The following is a 22,606-nucleotide window of genomic DNA, read 5'->3' on the forward strand; positions in this document are numbered from 1 at the left end:
CTAGCCCCTTCCTGCGAGCCTGACCCCTCCTTCTGCATTCCGCAGCCCACCTCCTGCTGGAGGGCCAGCTGAGAAGTCTGGGCTCAGAGGGCTGCAGGCCTGGAAGGTGCACCTGCGACCCAAATCCCAGTTTTCCCACCTGGCGGTTCCTGAACCTCTCTCTGCCTGTTTCCCAGAGTAAAAGCAGTGCCTTTTTGTAGTTAAAGTGAGGACTAAATGAGATAATGCGAGTGGCCAAATGGATAGCATTGGATCCATGAGTGGTCTTTCCTGTCCCTCCACCAACACACATGCTGATGGGCCCACGCGCACATGTACACATGGGCACATATGTGCTCTGGGCTCTACGTCATCTCCAGATTCAGGTCTTGTTCAAGGCCACAGCCTCAGCTCAGGCCTTCATCTTTCCCCTGCACTACTGCACTCCCCTTCCTGGTGGTCTCTCACCCTCCCAGGTGCCCCCACTCCTGCGTAATTCCTTAAAGAAGATACGGGCCCCATTGAGATACGGTTCACATAGCATACCCGGATACATTTAAATTGTAGAATTCAGAAATTAGTGTACTCGCTGGATTGTGCAGCCGCCTGGAACATTTTCATCACTCCCCGAAGAAACCTTGTACCCATTAACAGTCAAGCCTCCCTCCTGTCCCCACACAGCCCCTAATCTACCGTTTATCTCTGTAGAGCAGCCTGTTCTGCACGTTTCACTGTCATAGAATCCTACACTGTGTGGTCTTCCTTCATTAAGCAAAGTAATGCACCCTTCTTGTACCAATATCATTCATTTTGTGGTCAAATAATATTCTGTTGAATGGGGGCCCTGCATTTTTTATGCATTTGGCAGCTGGGCAGAATACCCAAGCGGTTGTTTGTATCTTTGCCTGTTATCCTGATGCTGTCGTGAAAGCTGTGTACAAGGTTTTCTTTCCTCTACATGCATGGGAGTCCCATGCCTTACCTGGTTACTGTGTTACATATTTGAGAAACTTCTCAATTGTTTGCCAAAGTGGCAACGTAGTTGTACAATGCCCCCCCCCCCCCCCAAGTGTGTGTGGTGCTAATTCGCGTGCCTGTTACTGTGTGTCTTTCAGGTCATAGCCGTATAGCCGTCTTGGCTTTGATTTGCATTTGCCTGAATGATGCTGAGTAGATTTTTATGTGCCTGTTGATCATTGGTGTATCTTCTCTGGAGAAATGGCTATTCAGATCCCGTGCTCAATTTTGTATTGGATTATATGTCTTTCCACTATTGAGGTTTAAGAGTTCCAGGTATATTCTGAAGACAAGTCTTTTATCAGACACAATTGGCAAGACTGTTCTCATTCTGTGGGTTATCTTTTCATGTTCTTGATAGTGTCCTTTGAAGCACTGAGGTTTTTGATTTGGATGATGTTCAGGTTTTCTGTGTTTTGCCTTTGGTTGCTTATACTTTTGGTATCACATCTGAGAATGTCTATTCTGATGCCACAAAATTTATGCTTAGATTCAAAGAGATGTATGGTTTTTGCCCTTACATTTGGGTGTTTTTTTTTTTTTACCCATTTTAAATTAATTTTTAAAGATTTTTTTAATTGAAAGGCATAAGGGAGAGAAAGAGACAGAGAGAGGGAGAGAAGTCTTCCAGTCACCGGTTAACCCACCAAGTGCCTGTGACAGCAGAGGTGGAGCCTGGCTGAAGCCAGGGGCTGAGAACTCCATCCGAGTCTCCTGAAGGGTGGCAGAGACCCAAACACTTGGGCCAGCACCTGCTGCCTCCGGGGAGCGCAGTGGCACGAAGCCGGGTCAGAGTGGAGCGGAGCCTTGAGCTGAAGCACTCCGGTGTGGGGTGTGCCTGTCCCAGGCGTCCTCTTAACCCCTGTGCCGGATGCCTTCCCCCAGTGAACTTCTGTGCATGCTGTGAGGCCCGGTTCCATCTTCATTCGTTTGCAAGTGGATATCTAGTTGTTCCAGCACCATTTATTGAAAATTGCCTTGGCATCTTTGTCAAACATTAATCAATTGGTAATGCGAGGGTGTGTTTTTTGATTCTCAGTTCCATACCATTGATCTATAGATATGTCTTTAGTGCTATAGCTTTGCAGTAAATTTTGAAATTCAAAAGAAAAAGAAGTCTTCGGCCGGCGCCGCGGCTCACTAGGCTAATCCTCCGCCTTGCGGCGCCGGCACACCGGGTTCTAGTCCCGGTCGGGGCACCGATCCTGTCCCGGTTGCCCCTCTTCCAGGCCAGCTCTCTGCTGTGGCCAGGGAGTGCAGTGGAGGATGGCCCAAGTCCTTGGGCCCTGCACCCCATGGGAGACCAGGAGAAGCACCTGGCTCCTGCCATCGGAACAGCGCGGTGCGCCGGCCGCAGCGCGCTACCGCGGCGGCCATTGGAGGGTGAACCAACGGCAAAAGGAAGACCTTTCTCTCTGTCTCTCTCTCACTGTCCACTCTGCCTGTCAAAAATAAAAAAAAAAAAAATAAAATAAAAATAAAAAGAAGTCTTCCACCTTTGATCTTTCCAGAGTTGTTCCGTCTTCTCTGAGTGCCTGCAGCATCCACTTGGGTGGATGATTCCTTGCGAGGAATTTAACTCCGTCTCCTTTTCACTATCAGAGATGCATAAATAGATGACCTTCAGGGGAACCCTGGCCTCTGTCTCAGGTCTAGAACAGTACTCAAAAATGATCTCGTGCTGAGTCGCTCTTTGTTTAAGGTCTCTTCTGTTTCCCTGAGGACCCTGGGTGAGGGCCGTGCTGCTTCTGGTTTCCAGACTCCAGACGTGAGGCGTGGGAGGCGTGGGAGAGACAGGCACAGCCAGCCTGTGTCAAATGACTGTTTGATTTCCTCTCACTTCCCCGGCTGCCTTCAGGGCTGGGACGTGTGTGTTTGAATCCCAAGGGGGAGATGTTGTTGACAAACTGGCCTTGGGGGCCGTGGGATGTTGCCCGAGTGCACTTCTGGGTCTCTGCAGGAACTTGTAAAAGTGCACAGCCTTGGAGCTTCGTTCACGTGGCACCTGGAGCACCTGCCGTGCGCTGAGTCCCTGCCTGCTGGAGTTTGCACTCTAATAGGGGAAAGCCAGTGATAGGACAATGTCCGACGCCACGAAACACTGCAAAGGCAGGACGGTGATGACCTAGGGTCACCTTAGGTCAGGTGACAGGGGCCACCTCTTAGGAGATGACATTTCCACTCAGATCTGGATGACCAGAGGGAACCTCCCCTGGGCAGGTTCCTGCGACCCCCTCCCACCAGCCTTGGGCTGGTCTGCCACAGGGCGTCCTGGGCTGCCTGGAGCTATGTCTTCTTTTGAGAGGAATAAATAAACCCTCTTAGGGTTTTATTTATTTATTTATTCATTTGAAGGGCAGAATTACAGAAAGACAGAGGGAGATACACAAAGAGAGAGAGAGAGATCTTCCATCTGCTAGTTCACTCCCAAAACAGCCACAATAGCCAGAGCTGGACCAGTCCAAAACTAGGAGACAAGCCCAGGTGCTTGAGCCATCTTCCACCGCTTTCCCAGGGTATAGCAGAGAGCTGGGTTGGAAGTGGAGCAGCCGGGTCTCGAACCGGCGCCCATATGGGATGCTGGTGCCATAGGTGGCAGGTTAACTAGCTATGCCACAGTGCTGGTCCCAGTATCTGTGCTTTTGTGATTGGTTTAAGTCACTTAGCATAATGTCAAGGTTCACCCATGTTGTAGCATCGATCAGAATTTCCTTCTTTTTTATGGGTGAGTCGTAGCCCAGGAACGTGACTGCCACGTTCTGTCTACCCAGCCAGCAGCTGATGGACAGCTGGAATGCTTACACGCGTTGGCCATTGTGATGCTGCTGCCATGAACAGGGAGGGCCGTTAGAAGCATGTTCCCGTATATTGGTGAAAAAAATCAAGACTTCACGGGGATCAGAAAGTGTCCTCAGGCTGAGCTGGGCTCCTTCTGGGAGGATCAGCCAGGCCACTTGGGGGTCCTGAGGCCTGACCCCTCCCCAGTGGAGCCCCGAGCTCGAAGGGAGAAGATGCCCTCACCTTGTGCCCCACTGCACCCCCACTGACCTTTTATGTCCTTACGAGGCCCTGAGGACAAGTGCTGGGCTTTATTGTCTTGCTCCACTGCTTCTTTACTGCCCACCTCGGGTCCCCGAAGGCTCCCTTTCTTCTTTCTTGATGAATCCACCCAGGAGGGAGGCACCGAGCTGGGCAGTGGCCAGAGCAGCTGGACGCCAAGGCTGGTGTCCCCAGAGTGAAGTGGGGACCCAGTGGCAGGTGCGGGCAGCACAGACACTTACACAGTGCTGTGAGTTGGGAAGCACCTGCTCCTGGGCGGCTCTTGGGTACCAGAATGGCTGGACCAGCTGGGCACCGTGCTCAGCAGGTACCCTGAGCAGGGAATCCATGCAGGCCCCTGTTTCCTTCCTGGGCGACCTTTAAAGAATTATATATATATATATATATATATATATATATATATATATATAATTTGAACAAGGGGAGAGAGAGAGAGAGAGACTGAGAACTCTTCCACCCACTGGTTCTGTGGTCCCCAAATGCCCACAGCATGCAGGGGCTGCAGCCAGGAGTCTCCCATGTGGGTGGCGGGGACCCAATCCCATGAGCCATCACGGCTGCTCCCAGGGTGTGCATCAGCAGGAGGCTGGAGTCACGGGTGGAGCTGGGCACTGAACCCTTCACTCTGATGGGGGAAGTGTGCCAAACGCCTACCCCAGCGTGTTCTCGTTACCTCTTGTTCCCCTCAGACCATCTCCAACAGCTGGGGACAAAGTGACGGAGCCTGAAGCTGGCTGGCAGGCACAGTTCTTACAAACTTGTCTATCTTTTTGAATAAAGGTTTCAGGAGGGATGGTTCCCTCCCAGCCGTGCAGCCTCCCAGGTTCAAGTCTCCTGAGGTCACTTGTCCTCCGAAGGGGGCAGCAAAAGGCCACTGCGCCACAAACACACACTCCCCTTTCTCTGCATGTCCTGTTCACAGGGCTTCTCATTACACCACAGCCATGTGTGTGGTCATGAAGAAAGGAGAGCAGGCCGCCCAGGGCATTCTGGGGCATCACCCAGACTGAATCTGAACCCCAATTCCTTCCATGAGCATTTGGGGGAGCACACAGAAACTGCCATTCGGTGAGGTCTAAGTTTGCCTAAGCAGACGATGGTGTTTGCACACAGACACGGTCCCCTCTCAATGCACTTCCGGAAACGTGTCCCTGATGTGAAGTGGCGGTCACGGCAGAGTTTATTCCACCGTGGGCACCACTCCACAGCACTGGGAAGGCATGTTCTCTGGAACTCTGGAGAGCTGTGAGGGATGTGGCAGGAGCGTGTTCCACCTTGGAGGGGACCTGGAGCCACCTGCCAGGTCGCCTGATTCCTCCAGGTGCTCTGGGAATCCAGCGGACAGGAGGCAGGCGGGTGAGGGCTGGAAGGGTGTGCCTGCACACTCAGATAAGCACCCCAAGGTCACGACGTGCACCTGCCTCCCCTCCTTCACCCAACTCTGCTCTAGAGTGCAGACTCCAACAAGCAAGGATTGCTTCTGACTTATTCTGTGAGCCCAGCAGGTGAACGCCCAGCCCAGGAGTGGCACACGGGTGGGCCTGTCATTGAATTAAGGTGGTGGAGTGACTGTCTTCCTTTTTTTTTTTTTTTTTTTTTGACAGGCAGAGCGGACAGTAGAGGGAGACAGAGAGAAAGGTCTTCCTTTTGCCGTTGGTTCACCTGCCAATGGACGCTGCGGTAGGTGCGCTGCGGCCGGCACACCGCGCTGATCCGATGGCAGGAGCCAGGTGCTTCTCCTGGTCTCCCATGGGGTGCAGGGCCCAAGCACTTGGGCCATCCTCCACTGCACTCCCTGGCCACAGCAGAGAGCTGGCCTGGAAGAGGGGCAACCGGGACAGGATCGGTGCCCCGACTGGGCTAGAACCCGATGTGCCGGCACCGCAAGGCGGCCGACTTTCTTCCTTTTTAACAAATTCTGTTGAATTAAGCTGAGATCCAGGCAAATGGAGACTGAAAAGAAGATGATGAGTGTTTTGACTGTTCTTCCTCAGGCATAACCCCATGGTCTCAGCTCGGTGCCTGGGGCCGGCTCCTTCACTCACAGATCTGCAGGAAGGAAGGGCATTTTTTTTTTTCCTTAAAAGTTTTATTTATTTATTTATTTGAAAGGCAGAGTTAGAGAGAGAAAGGTCTTCCACCTGCTGGTTCACTCCCCAAATGGCCACACTGACCAGGGCTGGGTCAGGCAGAAGCCAGGAGCCAGGAGCTTCTTCCGGGTTTCTGGATGCAGGGGCCCAAGCACTTGGGCCATCTTCCTTGCTCTCCTAGGCCATTAACGGGGAGCTGGATGGGAAGCGGAGCAGTCGGGACTTGAACTGGCACTGGGCTTTACCCGCTGCGCCACCCCACTGGCTCTGAGCCCTTCCTTTGCAAACCACAGAGCACACACAGGCTGAAAACAACTGGACCGGGCTTCCTTCTCCCGAAACCTCAGCCAGGGCGGGGTGGGAGAGCGAAGGGAAAACAAGGGGAGGCTTCTGTGAGTCACAGGAAATGCTGCCTTTTCATGGCAGAGGACCACGGTCCCTGGGACCGGGCCTTTCGTCAATGGCCCAGGACTCCTGGGCCGAATACATTTCCAGGAGATGGCACCAGGGGTGTGTGCAGCTGGGGCCAGACCCAGGTGTCTGGGAAGGGTCTCCAGGGGGCCAGGGAGGCAGAAGCCGGCCAGCTCCCCTGTGGGCCTGACTTAGGACGCCCGCTTCCTCCCAGGAGGTCCCTCTGGCCAGACCACAGAGTTCAGGAGCTAGGGGTCTCGGCGGACACAGCCTGTGCACTGCTTGCAAAATGCATGTTGTCCCTGGAGCGGTGGAGCTGGGGACTGAGTCAGTCCTGGCCCCACGTGTCTCAGGCCCTCAGTTCTCAGAACCCAGACAGAGCTGGCCGGGCCGAAGCTGGGGAAGGCAGGCTTCTAGGAGACACCCGGGGCCGCTGGGCAGAGGGGAGACAAGACCCCCGCTCACCCAGAAGTTCCAGGTGGCCTTCGCTGGCCTGTCCTGTCCCTGCCCCCTGAGAACTCCATTTCCTGGGGTGCTCCTGGCGCACCGATTCCTCTCCCGCCCTGGGAGTGTGGGTGTTTATTTTAATATCCCAGCATGCTAATTAAGATCAAAGTGCCTCTGAAGTGTACCCTGGGGGTGCCGCAGTCTACACAGGGTGGGGTGGGGGTGGGGGCTTCTTCAGGAAGTCACTCACACACACAGCCTTGGGAGGCGGGGCTTCCGCTCCGTGTGTCTATTAGAACCCAGAGAAACTCCGGGGAAACGCAGTGCACGTTCCTGTTCAGCTGTTTTCCCAGGCAAGGGTGGCAGAGCTGCTCCTACTCGTGCTTTTCCTGTCTTCTCTACCTGCTGAGCCAGGGGTGGCGAGGGCAGGTGCGGCGCTGAGGGAGCTCTCGGAGCTAGGAGGGAGCAGCTTTTGGCTCCAGTTTTCTCTCCCCCTGGTGGTCCCGGGACACCTGGAGAGCAGTGATGCGCCCCCTGCCTGGGTCCCTGGGTTAGGGCATTTGGTGGCTTTCCCAGGGTGCTCCACTGCTGATGCTCTGCCATCTCCCGGGAGAAGGTTCTGCGGCCCAGCCTGGGCACGGCACCAGCAGACTTTGCTGCTTAGCTGACACTGCTTCAGGTGGTGATTTCCGGCTCTCTGGGGCTGCCCACAGGCTCACGCAGCCGCAGAGCCAGCTCGTCGCCCCTGCTGAAATGGCCCAGACCAGGCACTGACTGGTATCAATGTCAGGTTAAACCACAGGGCGGGACTGCTAGTCTGTGGAGAGCCCAGCTTTGGACTTGCTCCGGTCGCATTCCTGCAGGCCCTCTCCCGAGTGTCCCATTTTGATGACACGGGTACTTTTAGGGGACGGCTTCCCCAGCTTTAGGGTTCTGCCAGCAGCCAGGCCCTGGGTGCCTGCCATGGAGGACCCGGACGGCTCCCCCCCCCCCCCCCTCCCGCGCCAGGCTGTTGTAAGAGCAGCTTCCTGGTTTTCATATTGCAGCAGAAGCTAACCGCAGGGGTTACGAGTTCTCTGTTTCCTCCCTGGTTCACCAGCGGGCGGTGCAGCAGGCCCTGCCCACTTCCTGCTCACGTGCGTGACCTCCAACGACCGTTTCTTTCAGGATGTGAAAAGCAGAGCCCAAACAATAGTGTCAGAGCCACTCCCTGGGTCGCACTCTGCTTCCAAAGGAGGCCTTGCTGATGTAAGAAGCCCCAGCCAGTCTCAGGAGCCCCAGGCCTTTGAAGTACAGAATGGGCCAACTCCGCGGATGCTGGGCCCTGTCCACGCCACAGCTGTTGGGTTTCTTCTGTGCCTTCCCTGGTATAGCCTGGGTTCCAGGGCAGCTGCTGAGAAAGCCTTCAGACAGAAGCCAGGTGCTAAGAGTTTGGAGTGGGGCTTCTGTAAAGTCAGAGAGCCCAGGAGCGGCCTGTTCTTGGGATTGTAGACAGAGTGCAGAGAGTGTCCTAAGTGCCATCTGCACAGCTCCAGGTGGGCACCGAGAGGGACGCCAAGGTCACGAGAGCCAGCAGCCACATTAAGCCACCATCATGGCTGGGATTACAATCAGGGTTTCTGAAGAGACAGAGACAGCCCTTGGGGAGCTGAGGGGGACTTGAGCTGCTCTAGGCTGGCTCCCTGGAGTAGGGGTGGGGCTCTGATCACTTGTGGCAGTCAGGCCTAGTCACCCTACTCAGTCTCTTCATCTGTGAAATGGGGATAAACGTGCCCACATCACAGGGCTGCTGAAAGGCCCACAGAGCTACTGCAGGTGGAATGCTGGCCCCTAGTGCAGTTTTGGGAAGTGGAAGGTGCCAGCAGGCATCTTCCTATGGGCTCAGGCGTTACCACGGGTGGGCCTGTGGATGGGGTGAGCCTGGGCCTACCCTCTCATTTCCTTAATTAGCATTAGTCATGCCAGGATATACAGCCTACCACCCACTCCTGAACCCCTTGTGGGGTGGCCTGGCTGGGAACCCAGCTTCCCAGGACAAGTCCCGACAGCCTGTAGGGCCAGACCCTGGGAGGCAGTGGTTTCGTAACTCACACACTCAGCATGTGCGCCGCCCGGCTCTCACGGGGCTGCTCTTTCTCTCTCTGCTCCTCTCTCCTCACTCCCTTTTGTCTCCCTGCGTGTGTTCATCATTTTATCCACCCGACAAATCTTTATTGGCTTCTGCCATGACATGGCACAAAGACCGGTACGGTGGGGGAATAGTGCCTATTGCTATTTTTTTTTTAAAGATTTATTTATTTATTTAAAAGTCAGGGGGGAAACGAGAGCGAGGAGAGAATGAGAATGAATGAATGAGAATCTTCCATCATTCCCCAGATGGCCACAATGGCCAGGGCTGGGCCGGGCTTAAGCCAGGAGCCAGGAGTTTTGTCTGGGTCTCCATGTGGGTGCAGGGGCCCAAGCACTTGGGCCATCTTCCTCCACTTTTCCCAGGCTATTGACAGGGAGTTGGATTGCAAGTGGAGCAGCTGGGACTTGAACTGGCACCGATATGGGATGCTGGCATTGCCAGCCACATGCTAGGTCCCAATAATGCCTTTCTTCAGTGTGGAGTAAGAGGCCTGCCCGGCTATCCCATGCGCTGGTGACAATGAGTTGCGAGGGTGCTCGTGCCACACAAGTCCCTCTTAGCCAACATGTGTCCCTCCTCTGGCTACCAGGCCATCTGCACTGGGCAGCCCTCTGAAGGCTCTGGCAGGTGGCAGGGCTCCTGCAGGTGCCTCAGACAGTGTCTTGAGCAGGGCCCACCTCCTTCCAGGGGAGCCTTGGGACACAGGCAGTGCCTCCTAGCCTGCCAAGCCTGAGAAATTCCCACGCGAATGGAGCCTCTTTTTCTGGCTCATCCTGTCTAGAAACGCAAAAAAAGGGGTCAGATACTGATTCTCTCTTAACTCCTCCAATGGACAACAAACAGAAAGGATCCTGGCCTCTTTACTTGCAGGAGCTAGTTCTGGAAGTTTCTGAGCTGTGCACCATCTGCCGGTGCTGAGGGTGGGACAGGCGATGCAGTGGAAATCCTGCCTGGGAGTGCCTGCTGACCTCCAGCTCCTTTAAAACAAGTCCTGTGCTTCGTTGTTTGATCATCTGTTTGTGGGTTGTAAATTGCTATTTTCTTGAAAGGGATCTAAGCAGAATTAGCCGCTGTTGCAACCGGCTGAGGCAGAACCAGTAGAGGGAGCTCAGGGATGCCACTAATGATTAACGCATTTGATTGAGCGTTTCTAACATTTGGCACGTTCAAACAATCAAAAAGGACCCACATTTTACCAACAGCGAGCAGAATTTGTCATAAAGTGCTCCTGAGCATATGGCCGGGTAAAGTAAGTTCATTTCAACCCTGGCATAGGTGACAATGCGACCTTTAGGAGTCTGAGCCTGATGGCTGACCCTGGCAGGCACCTGTCTCTCATCCCCTCTCAAACTGAGCCAAGTGCTTCCTCCCAGGAGCTGTAGGTCCCTCCCCAGGTGATACTTACCTTGGGTAAGGTCTTAAAGGACCTGGTGCCAACTCAGTGAGTATTTACTGCAAAATGTATTTAAAAGGCAGGGCCAAGGGTGGCCATGGTGTGTGTTGCTCACGGAACATGAAGGACTTCCTGCCAACTGGTTCCTTGCATGTCACAATCACACATGGCCCACGCACTACATATAGGTACAGGTAGGGGCATCATTTCTAGATTCTGAGATACTTCCAAAAGCTGGGTACATCAGCCTGTCTTGCATAACTACAATGAAATACCTGGGGTTAATTGTAGCTCATGGTTCTGGAGGTCCGAGATCAAGGAGCTGGAGTTGCACCTGCTGATGGCCCCTTGTGGGTGGTGTCCCGAAGTGGTGCCTGTGTGTCTTCTGGCCACTTTCCTGCATATTACCAAGTACCAGAAAGGATGAGGGCTCCAGCATGATGACCTTACCTACTCATAGTCACCTCTCAAGAGTCTCACCTCTAAGCACCATGGTCAGGGGAAGCCCCCCCCCCAATACCGCAGAAAGGGGTCTGAGTGTTAGCACAGGAGCCCCTGGGGACCCCCTCGAGCCACAGCCAGACCCTGGCAATGGGAAAGACGTTTCCCACTGCGGGGATGGCAGAGCGCTCAGTTCTTTAGCCACCCCAGCCCCGTGGGGATCAGTAACGGGGTGGTGGTTTCCAGCCACCAGCAGCGATGCAGGGAGCTGGACACAGCCTTCTGCCCGTGGGAGGCCGTGTGAGGAACAGCAGCCGGCCGTCTCCACCGAGGTCTCCTGGTATCTCACTGCACTGCAGCCGGGTAGGTCCTTGTGGGAGAGCCTGGTTTAAATAACTCAAGAGCAGTGTGCTTCTCTTTGCCTCTCATTACACCGCACTCCATGTTGGCCAGCATAAAAATCCCAGGCACTCACTCCTGGAGTTTGTTTAACATTTCATTTTAAATATTGTTTCCAAATTTCTTCCACCATAAGAGCTCAATACATATGTGTTAAATGAATGAATTAGTAAATAGTGAGTCAGAACAATTAATTGACTGCCTTTTTTTTTTTTTTTGACAGGCAGAGTGGACAGTGAGAGAGAGATGGAGAGAAAGGTCTTCCTTTGCCGTTGGTTCACCCTCCAATGGCCACCACGGCCGGCACGCTGCGGTCGGTGCACCATGCTGATCCGAATGTAGGAGCCAGGTGCTTCTCCTGGTCTCCCATGGGGTGCAGGGCCCAAGCACTTGGGCCATCCTCCACTGCACTCCCTGGCCACAGCAGAGAGCTGGCCTGGAAGAGGGGCAACCGGGACAGAATCCGGCACCCCGACCGGGACTAGAACCCCGTGTGCTGGCGCTGCTAGGCGGAGGATTAGCCTGTTGAGCCACGGCGCTGGCTAATTGACTGCTTTTTTAAAATTTATTTTATTTGAAAGGCAGAGTTGAGGCAGAGAGGCAGAGAGGCAGAGAGGGAGAAGGAGAGGGAGAGGGAGAAAGTCTTCCATCTGTTGGTTCACTCCCCAAATGGCTGCAATGGCTGGAGCTGGGCCAAACCAAAGCCAGGAGCCAGGAGCCTCTTCCCAGTCCCCCATGTAGGTGCAGGGTCCTAAGGACTTGGGCCATCTTCCACTGCTTTCCCAGGCCACAGCAGAGAGCTGAATCAGAAGCAGAGCAGCCGGGACTTGAACCCGTGTCTGTATGGGATGCTGGCACTGCAGGTGGCAGCTTTACCTGTTATGCCACAGTGCTGGCCCCAAATGACTGCTTTTTAAGTGTGTAAACCTCCTAACAGCCCTGTGAAAGGTGTGATTTTTCCCATTTTTGCAGATAAAGTAATAGCCTGAACATAAAATTAAGTACTTTGCCTAAGCTTCCGTGTGTAGGTGGAGGAATCAGGGTTAACATGCAGATGTCCCTGACTCCAAAGTCCCTGTCTGTTCTGTGACTCAGTTCCACCAGCTGTTCCTTCAGCTTTTTCTTTCCTTTTTTTTTTTTTTTAAGGTTTGTTTATTTTTATTTGAAAGGCAGAGTTACAGACAGAGGGGGAGAGAGAGAGAGAGAGAGGTCTTCTATCCTCGAGTTCATTCCTCAAGTGGCCATAATGGCCGGAGCTGGGCTGATCCTTCTTCTGGGTCTCCCATGTGGTTGCAGGGGCACAAGCACTTGGGCCGTCATCCACAGATTTCCTAGGCACATTAGCAGTGAGCTGGATTGGAACTGGAGCAGCCGGGACTCAAACCTGTATCCATATGGGATAGCAATGCCGCAAGCAGAGGCTTAGCCTGCTATGCCACCGCACTGTCCCCATTCTCAGAACTGAACGAACAACCCCCCACCCCCAGCCCCACCACTAATCTGCATGTATTTCAAAGGGAGATGTAGTATTGAACTTGGAATGCTTTTGTTTCCCAACTGCTTACCTGCAAAACTGTACAATGAGCATGAGTTAGGAGAAAGGAAGGGAGCTACATCCTCTTAAATTCATGGTCACTTGAATCCAGGCACTCTAATGTGTAACAACAACAGTGAAAATTCATGGTCAGCACTATAGTATTGTCCCACAGGCTTATCCATTGTCCAGAGGGCACATGAGCTGAAAATATGTGCATAAGGACAGGTGTTTCTTTTTAAAAATGAATATAGAGGCCAGTGCTGTGGCTCAATAGGTTAATCCTCCGCCTTGCGGCGCCGGCACACGGGGTTCTAGTCCCATTCGTGGCGGCGGATTCTGTCCCAGCTGCCCCTCTTCCAAGCCACCTCTCTTCTGTGGCCCAGGAGTGCAGTGAAGGATGGCCCAAGTGCTTGGGCCCTGCACCCCATGGGAGACCAGGAGAAGCACCTGGCTCCTACATTCGGATCAGCGCGGTGCGCTGGCTGCAGCGCGCCGGCCGTGGTGGCCATTGGAGGGTGAACCAATGGCAAAGGAAGACCTTTCTCTCTGTCTCTCTCTCTCACTGTCCACTCTGCCTGTCAAAAAAAAATGAATATAGAGACTGGATAGCCCACCTTGGTCAGGGAGAGGAGCCGTCTCCAGGCAGGTCCAGCAAGCAAGATGCAGGCATCTCTCTCGGTCACGATGGGGTGTGTTGGCCTTGACTGATGGCGCAATATGAGCTCTCTTGAGGGCCAGGCAAAAGAACACAGAGAACATCAGAAAATAGGAAAAAGATATGAAGATTTGTAAAAAGGGGAGGAGCAATATGTTTGTAGAAATGACATTTGGGAAGTGTGTTGTTGTAATGTGGCTTTGCGGGTTCACAGCCTGCTCTTCTTGGTATTTTATAAGTGGGATCTTTCTGGATGTTCCAAGATAGACTTCCTTTTATTATATCACATAAGGAAAATGCTACTTTACTGCAATTTTAACAATATAATTATGTATAAACCATCTGTGTAGAGTTAAATAAGCTTAAAGGAGACCTGAGATCGGCATTTTGTTTGGTAAGAAGACTTATCCTGGAGAAATGCAGGAACCCCAGTCCCGAGTAACATGACTTGCTTTGCCTAACAGAGCAGTGGAATCACTGGCATCCTTTTCTCTCTTAAAAGTAAGCAGACGAGGTGGGTGTCCGGAGCAGTGGTTAAGATGCTGCTGGAGACACCTGCGTCCCACATTGGAGTGCCTGGTTCAAGTCCCAGCTCTGCTCCCAATTCCAGCCTCCTGCTAAAGTGCACTCGGGGAGGCAGCAGGTGGTGGCTCAAGCGCTTGGGTCCCTGCCACCTGTGTGGGAGACCTGGATGGAGTTCCCAGCTGCTGGCTTCACCTGGCCCATTTTTGGCTGTTGGGGGCATTTGGGGAGTGAACCAGCAAATTGGAGATCACTTTCTGATTGTCTCTGTCTGCCTTTCAGATAAATAAATTTTGAAAATGTTTTTAGAAAGTAAGCAAGCAAAAGAATATCTTTTTTTTAAAAAAAGATTTATTTATTTATTTATTTTGAAAGTGAGAGTTACAGAAAGAGAGAGAGAGAGAGAGAGAGAGAGAGAGAGATCTTCCATTCACTGGTTCACTTGCCAGCTGGCTGCAATGGCCAGGCCTGGGCCAGGCTGAAGCCATGAGCCAGGAACTTCATCTGGGTCTCCCGTGTGTGTGGCAGGGGCCCAATCACTTGGGCCATTTTCCTTTGTTTTACCAGGCCTTTAGCTGGGAGCTGGATCAGAAGCGGAGCAGCCAGGACACGAACTGGTCCCATGTGGGACTCCAGCATCGCAGGTGGTAGCCTTACCTGTTGCGCCGCAATGCCAGCCCCTAGAAGTGAAAATTCTATCCAGTCCCTGGAAAGGAAGACTTACAGGCAGTCCTGTAGAATGCGGAATGGGCTTTCAGGATTAAACGTGGCCAGCCCGTGGTCAAAGGGTCATGGAGGAAAGCACCCCGGGGGTGAGAGCCAAGGGCAAGTTCACACGTGCGGAGAGCTCAGGCAGGGCAGGGATGCGTGTTCTTTGCACCCAGAATGAAGACAACGCCCTTGAGCTGTGCTCTGATCAGCCTGGGGGTCTCCAGCTGACATGACAGTGGGATCTGTCACAGGCGCTGCGTGTGGCGACTAGAAGTCAATGGCAGCAGAACCAGGAGGCTGCTCTGGAGCGCAGATGGAGTCAGCAGGCGGAAAGCGCCTCTGCTGTGGGGTCCTGGGCCCGGGTTGGAATTTCTGCTCTAGCATTTATGTGCTGGACGTGGACGTGTGCCAGTTTGTTGACCTCTCGGAGTCGCAGTTCTCCCATCCTAACAGTGGGGGTGACACCTGTGTCACTGAGCAGATCTGAGTCCCAAATAAGGCAAGGAATGCAAAGCGGCACACAGTGGGGCCTCGACAGCCATGAGCACCCCCCACCCCCACCCCGTGTCAACTGCTCCAGCATTTCCTGAAGGCCAGCACGCTTGTGTATTTGCAGTGTCAGGTTCAGAGCCACCGATGCAGACACCCGAGCGCTGAAGATGAACTGAGCCTTATGTCTGTCCACAGTGGAGCAAGATGTAATTCCACGTGACACACACCAGCACATTCGATTGCTCACTCGAGGTGGGAAGTGGAGCAGGAGGCCGCCCTCCAACTGTGCTAGTGCGAACCGCGCACCTGTGTTCTGTGTCTGACTCTCACATGAAACCGCAGCAGCAGCTTAAAAAAAAAAAAATTGACTACATAGATGGCCTTAGGAGGGATGAGCTAAGTGCAAGACCAGAGCAAAGGAAGAACACAGCCCCCACTCGGGGCAGTAGGGCCTGTGCCCAGGACAAGAAAGGCACCTGCGGTAGAAGCTGCACTGGTCCGCTTCGGTTGGTGGGGACTTTTGCGGAAGCTCGGTCCCTAGCCCCAAAGGGAGGGCGTTTAGTACCATGTGGCATTAGGAGAACACATATGACAGAATTTCATACTTACTAAGCCACTCATTTACTTAATGGGAACAGATACAAAGAGGAATAAACTACACTTGTGTCTTCCAAGGGTGTGGAGGCCCCTACACCAGGAGCATTGTGACATGTGTATGTGGAAAGTGCCCTTGGAAGGTACACAGGGGACCAGCAAGAGCAGCCACTCTGAGAAGGGGGAGGCGACCCAAGTGCTATGACAGTAAAAGGCTGTTCTGCGACCCACCAGGAGGTTTGCAGAGCTGGAGGGTGGAGTGGGTGGGAAGTAACCGGTATTGAGTGGAAGCCAGGGAGTTAAGCCTACCAAAGATCCATTAAGACAAGTGTTCAGAGGTTTTTCCTGTATCATGCCTCCCAGCTTGAATTTTCTTCCTATAGACAAATATTTTGGGACTCCTAATATATCCAAAAAGCAATTTTAAAAGTCATGAATCAGGGCCCAGAATTTTGGCATAGTAAGTAAAATCGCTGCCTGCAACCCTGGCATCCCATATAGGTGCCCATTTGTGTCCCAGCTGCTCCACTTCCGATCCATCTCCCTGCTGGGCCTGGGAAAGCAGTAGAAGATGGCCCAAGTGCTTGGGCCCGTGGCACTGACATTGTTGGTCCTGGGTGAAGCTTCTGGCTGATGGCTTCAGCCTGGCCCAGCACTGGCTGTTGTTGCCATCTGGAAGAGAACCAGTGGATGGAAAAATCTGTGTGTGTATGTGTGTGTGTGTGTGTGTCTTTGTAACTCTCACACAATAAGTGAATAGCTTTAAAAACCCGTATTAAAAATGAAATAAATTTGAATAATAATTACCTCTTGAACAAAGGACTTTTACATTTTAAGACTAACCCCGTGGATTGGATTTTCCAGGTAGACTAGAATAGATAAAAAGGCTGAAGATCGGCTATAAATATGCGGTACAGGAGGATTCAAAGGCTGCTTAGATAAAACACAACTAAAGTATTCAAATTTTTTGACACATCTGCTGTTGAAAGCACTCTTTCATCTACTTACAAGGGATCACACACAACGACCCTGTGACCATAAAGTTACACTAAGAGTTGTTGCCGTCTGCTATACCTTTGAACGTGAACAATTGCATCCAACCTATTACCTTGTAGAATGGGTTCACTTACTACCTGCATTTTACCGAGGCGGATATAAAGACTGAGAGAACTTTCTAGAGAAGGGCTGTGCCTGTGTCAGAACAAGAGTCACAGCCGCTGCGCTCCTGACCCAGGGCCACTTCCACAGCCACTCTGTCCACGCAGCAATGGCGGATTCACGGATCGGATGATAGGAAGGCCAGCCTCACGGTCTTTTCCTTATTGTGGGTCATCACTCCAATCTTCTCATTCACTTCTGGTGTAGCTTCTTCCCACATTCTCTCCATCTAATCAGACAGTCAATCAACCAACAAATAAGTCAATCAACTCAACAAATAGTCACCTGCTATGTGCTAAGCACTATGGAAAAAAGAGCCCTAGACCTGCTTTCACCAGAATTACAGTCTAGGGGCAGGCGTTCAGGCTATCTGGTTAAGCTGCGCATGTCCCACATCAGAGAACCTGGCTCCAGCTGCTGATTCCAGCGTCCTGTTCATGCAGACCCTGGGAGGAAGAAGTAATGGCTCGTGCTTGCCACCCGTGTGGGAGGCCTGGGTTGAATCCCATCCCTTGACTTTGGCCTGGCCCAGTGCCAGCCCCTGTGGGCCTTTGGGGCCTTTTCCCTCTCCCTCTCAAAAAAGAAAGAGAAAACAACGAACTATAATCGAGTTTACAGTCTAGTAAATTCTGGTCCTGAATTCTACTTCCCTCTCCAGCCTGGCCAGAAAGAACGTACACGAAGGTCCCACGTGCTTATCATGCATTTGGCCATCTCGCTGGCACAGGTTACTCTGCGAACTCTCGTGGAAAATGTGCTGTGGAGTCACGAAGGCTCTGCTTTGAACGATGGATTTGCCGCTCTGATTCTCAGTGTCCTTTTCTGGTTTAAACTTCCTTAACCATTTTCATATTTGATTATTAAAAAAATGAAAAGGAAATGATGATCCTTTGAAATTTTAAGAATACATTAGTTCTACAGCCAGTAAAGAAATAGCTTTTTCAGGCTGGCGCCGCGGCTCACTAGGCTAATCCTCTGCCGCGGCGCCGGCAGCCCCGGTTCTAGTCCCGGTCGGGGCGCCGGAGTCTGTCCTGGTTGCTCCTCTTCCAGTCCAGCTCTCTGCTGTGGCCTGGGAAGGCAGTGGAGGATGGCCAGGTCCTTGGGCCCTGCACCCGCATGGGAGACTAGGAAGAAGCACCCGGCTCCTGGCTTCAGATTGGCGCAGCGCTGGCCGTAGCGGCCATTTGGGGGGTGAACCAACGGAAAAGGAAGATCTTTCTCTCTGTCTCTCTGTCTCTCTCTCTCTCTCTGTCTAACTCTGCCTGTCCCCCCCCCCAAAAAAAAAAAAAGAAAGAAAGAAATAGATTTTTCGGAATGGAAGAAAGTGCACTTTGCCGAGACAGACGGATGTGAACAGTGCAGCTGTGTGCAGCTGTATGCCCTGGCCGGCGGGGAGGGAGGCTGCGTCAGCACCCATGCCCACCCCCAAAGGACCCTACCTGCCTCTCTGCCAGTCTCCTCAGTTTGGCCATCAGCCTGGACCCTTAATCCAAGCCCCAGTGTAACATCAGCTCCCCTGGGACGGCACTGGGTGTGGCATAGGTTTGTGAGAGCAGCCACCCAGCGTGTCTGTGAATGAAACAGATGGCTTAAAGCCTCAGATGGGAACTGTGAAACAAGAGGAACCCTTAATGTCACCAGGGATTTCTTTTTTTAATGTAAGATTTATTTATTTATTTGAAAGGCAGAGAGAGAGAGGGAGGGGGTGGGATCTTGCATCTACTAGTTCACTCCCCACATGGCCACGACAGCCAGGGCCATCCAGGTCCCCCACATGGCCAGGGCCACCTTCCACTGCCTTCCTAGACACAGTAGCAGGCAGTTGGAGCCGAAGCAGAGCAGCTGGGCCTTGGATAGGGATGCCTGCGTTGCAGGTGGTGGCTTAACCCACTGTGACATGAGGCTGGCTCCCAGGGATTCTTAAACTCGAGCCAGCTTGCACTGGCATCCTCGGGGCAGCTTAATAAATCCAAAACAGCTGGGCAGGCCCAGAGCTTCAGGGTTAGGCCTGAGAATCTGCATGTTGAAAAACTCCCCGGTGAGGGGTTTGCAAATTGGTTAGAGAGGCAGCGTGGCACAGCTGGGTGCAGACTCTGGAACCAGCCAGCCTTGGGGAAGTCTGGGGACTTATTTAACCTCCTCATTTCTCCACTACAGTGCGATACACCTACCTCAGTCAGCTGTCAGGGAGAGGGAAATCACTTAAACACAGGAAGTGCTTTGAACAGCAGCTGGCAGAGGTAAGAACGGAATAAATAAGGGTGAGTTATTATTATCACCACAGCAGCTCCCACTGCTCTTTTCTTTCACTATTACCAAGGGACGCAGACCTCGGCTTTTTTTTTTTTTTAAACATTTATTTACTTATTTGAAAAGCAGAGTTACAGAGGCAAAGAGAGAACCTGCTGGTTCACTCCCCAGAAGCCGCAATGGCCAGAGCTGAGCCAATCCAAAGTCAGGAGCCAGGAGCTTCTTCCGGGTCGTCCATGTGGGTGCAGGGGCCCAAGGACTTGGGTCATCTTCTACTGCTTTCCCAGGCCATAACAGAGAGCTGGATCAGAAGTGGAGTGTCCAGGACTTGAACCGGCCCCCATATGGGATGCCAGCACTGCAGGCAGAGGTCTCACCTGCTACACCACAGCGATGGCCCCGACCTTGGCTTTTAAAGTTCCCACATTGAAGCAGCAATAGCAATACACTTGGATCTATCCAAATAATTTCATCTTCTAATTAATTAATTAAAATATATTTAACATTTAAAATAGTCAATCATTAAGAAAAATGGTGGGGAGTGGCATTGTGGCACAGCCTGCTAAGTTGCCACTGGGGACACCTGCTTTCGTTTTTCAGAGCTCCAGTTTGAGTTCCGGCTGCTCCACTTCTGATCCAGCTCCCTGCTAATGGCTTGGGAGAGCAGTGGAGGACGGCCCAAGTACTTGGGCCCCTGCTACCCATGTGGGAGACCTGGATGAAGTTCCAGACTCCTGGCTTTGGCCTGGCCCAGCTCTGGCCATTGCAGCCATTTGGGGGAGTGAACCAGTAGACAGATCTCTCTCTCCCTCTCTCTTTTTCTCCCCCCCAATTATGCTTTCAAATAAATAATAAAGTAAAGGGAGGATGAGTGCTAAAGTACACACAAGTGTGGATGTTTCAAATAAAAGCTGCTACTGAGACGGACGGATTTAATGCTTGATGGTGATCGTGAGCTCCACGTCCCGGTGGATCGAAGCCGTGCACATCGAATGACGGCAGAAGTGTGTTTCTGTCAGCTCTCTTCCATCATGACTGAAGCTTGCTCAGGTTCCGGAGTGGAAGTGTGAGCCTTGTAAAGCAACGCAGGAGGCCGCAGCAGCTGGGTTTCACACCCAGACCTGCTTCAGGCTGGAGCTCCAGGAGGCTCTGGGGAGCAGACTGGACTAGACCCCCCGGGGTGCCTTTCGTACAGAAAGATTTCCTGGCCTGTGGGGAGTTCTTGGCTGCTCTCCGGGCTGAGCGGGATGGGGCTTTGCTGCCCCCATAGTAGATGGAGAAGGGGGCTGATGTCACTCCTGGCCGCATGACCAGCAGGGGGCCCAAGACAAGCATCTTTAAAGGACTTTGAGTTTATACATTCTGAATATTGGCAGCTTGCTAATTGTGATTGAAAAGCATCTTTTTGAGAGTGAAATCTGAAAAGTCTCCACTTCCAAATCAACACAATTTTCAGCGATTGTTAAAAAGAAAATTATAACAGTGTATAACTGTGGCTTCGATGTTTGAGTTTTCACGGTATACTTCATTGCACTCACTAGAAATGAACAGTAATTATTGCTTAGTTTCTCTGAGATCTGTCAGTTTTTTATTTTTAAGTTTATTATTTTTGAAAATAAATCAGTTGTTTTCAAAATGATTTCATGGGGCTGGCACTGTGGCGTAGTAGCTTAAACCTCCGCCTGTGTTGCTGGCATCCCATATGGGTACCAGTTCAAGTCCCAGCTGCTCCTCTTCTGGTCCAACTCTCTGCCATAGCCTGGGAAAACAGTGGAAGGTGGCCCAAGTGCTTGGGTCCCTGCACTTGTGTGGGAGACCAGGAAGAAACTCCTGGCTCCTGATTGGCCCAGCTCTGGCCATTGTAGTCGTTTGGGGAGTGAACCATTAGATGGAAGACCTTTCTGTCTCACCCTCTCCCTGTAACTCTGCCTTTCAAATAAAACTAAATAAATCTTTAAAAAATGTCTTCAGTAATCTGCAAGGTATAATGTTAACTAAGCTGACTTTAGTAATTTACAATCTTATGACTTTTTAAAAAAGATTTTATTTATTTATTTGAGAGACAGAGAGAGGGAGACAGAGAGAAAGGTTCTTCCACCTGCTGGTTCATTCCCCAAATGGCCGCAGTCACTGGAGCTGGGCTGATCTGAAGCCAGGAGCCAGGAGCTTCTTCCAGGTCTCCAATGTGGGTGCAGGGGCCCAAGGACTTGGACCATCTTCCACTGCCTACCTGGGCCATCAGCAGAGAGCTGGATCGGAAGTGGAGCAGGTGGGACACGAACCTGCGCTCACATGGGATGCTGACGCTGCAGGCGGAGGCTTAGCCCACCATGCCCCAGGCCAGCCCTATGACTTTATTTTATGACAACATGTCATAAACTTGACCTTTAAAATGAGGGCTATTTTTAAAGTAAAACTTGTTTTGTCCCCTCGGGAAATCCAATGACATCTTGGTTGTGGGTGGGACATTTGAAGAAGGACAGCAGCATCGCTTAGGTCTCCGTATGGTATCCATGCTGGGTCCCTGTAGCCCTGGTGTAGCACTTTGATTTGTGAAGCTCTACGAAGTGGTGTTAATGTTACCTTGCCTTTGGGGTTGAAGCAACTGAGACTTAGGGGTTTGCCAAAACTCCCAAGGGTTTTCTGACCTGGAAGTGTAATGTGCATTTCTGTTAACAACTTCTGTGACCGTGGTGGCAGTTTGATGTCAGGGCCTGTTCTTAGTGAAGTGGGAGATGTGGGACTTAATTTTATTCCAGGCCCTTGCCTTCTTGTGCTTGGAGAAGCATGCTAAGTACAGGCACATAGACAGGGCGCAAAGTACTGAGTTTACTTAAAAAGTGAGACAGCAGGGGCTGGCGCTGTGGCTTAGCCGGTAAAGCCACGGCCTGTGATGCTGGCATCCTATATGGGTGCTGGCTCAAGTCCTGGCTGCTCCACTGCCAATCCAGCTCCCTGCTAATACTCCTGGGAAAGCAGAAGAATATGGTTCCGATGCTGGGGCCCGGGAAGAAGTTTCTGGCTTTGGACTAGCCCATCTCCAGCAGGTGTGGCCATCTGGGGAGTGACCCAGTGGAAGTGTCTGTCTCTCCCTCTGTATGAATTCAGAAATGCCTTTTAAAACGAAGGCGGGACAGCGCACACACACCTGAGCATAGTTGAGGTGTGGCGTAGACCAGAGGTAGACCAGGCATAGGGAAGGGGAGGTGGAGAGAAGGGCACCTTTGGCAGCTGCTCCGGTCGGGAGGGGGGGGGTCCTCTGACGAAGGAAGACCCCGCCCAGTTGCCCGCCTCTTTTATAGGGTTGGAAGGGGCGCGG

The sequence above is a fragment of the Lepus europaeus genome, chromosome 14 (genome assembly GCF_033115175.1).
Source record: "Lepus europaeus isolate LE1 chromosome 14, mLepTim1.pri, whole genome shotgun sequence".
Taxonomy (NCBI): domain Eukaryota; kingdom Metazoa; phylum Chordata; class Mammalia; order Lagomorpha; family Leporidae; genus Lepus; species Lepus europaeus.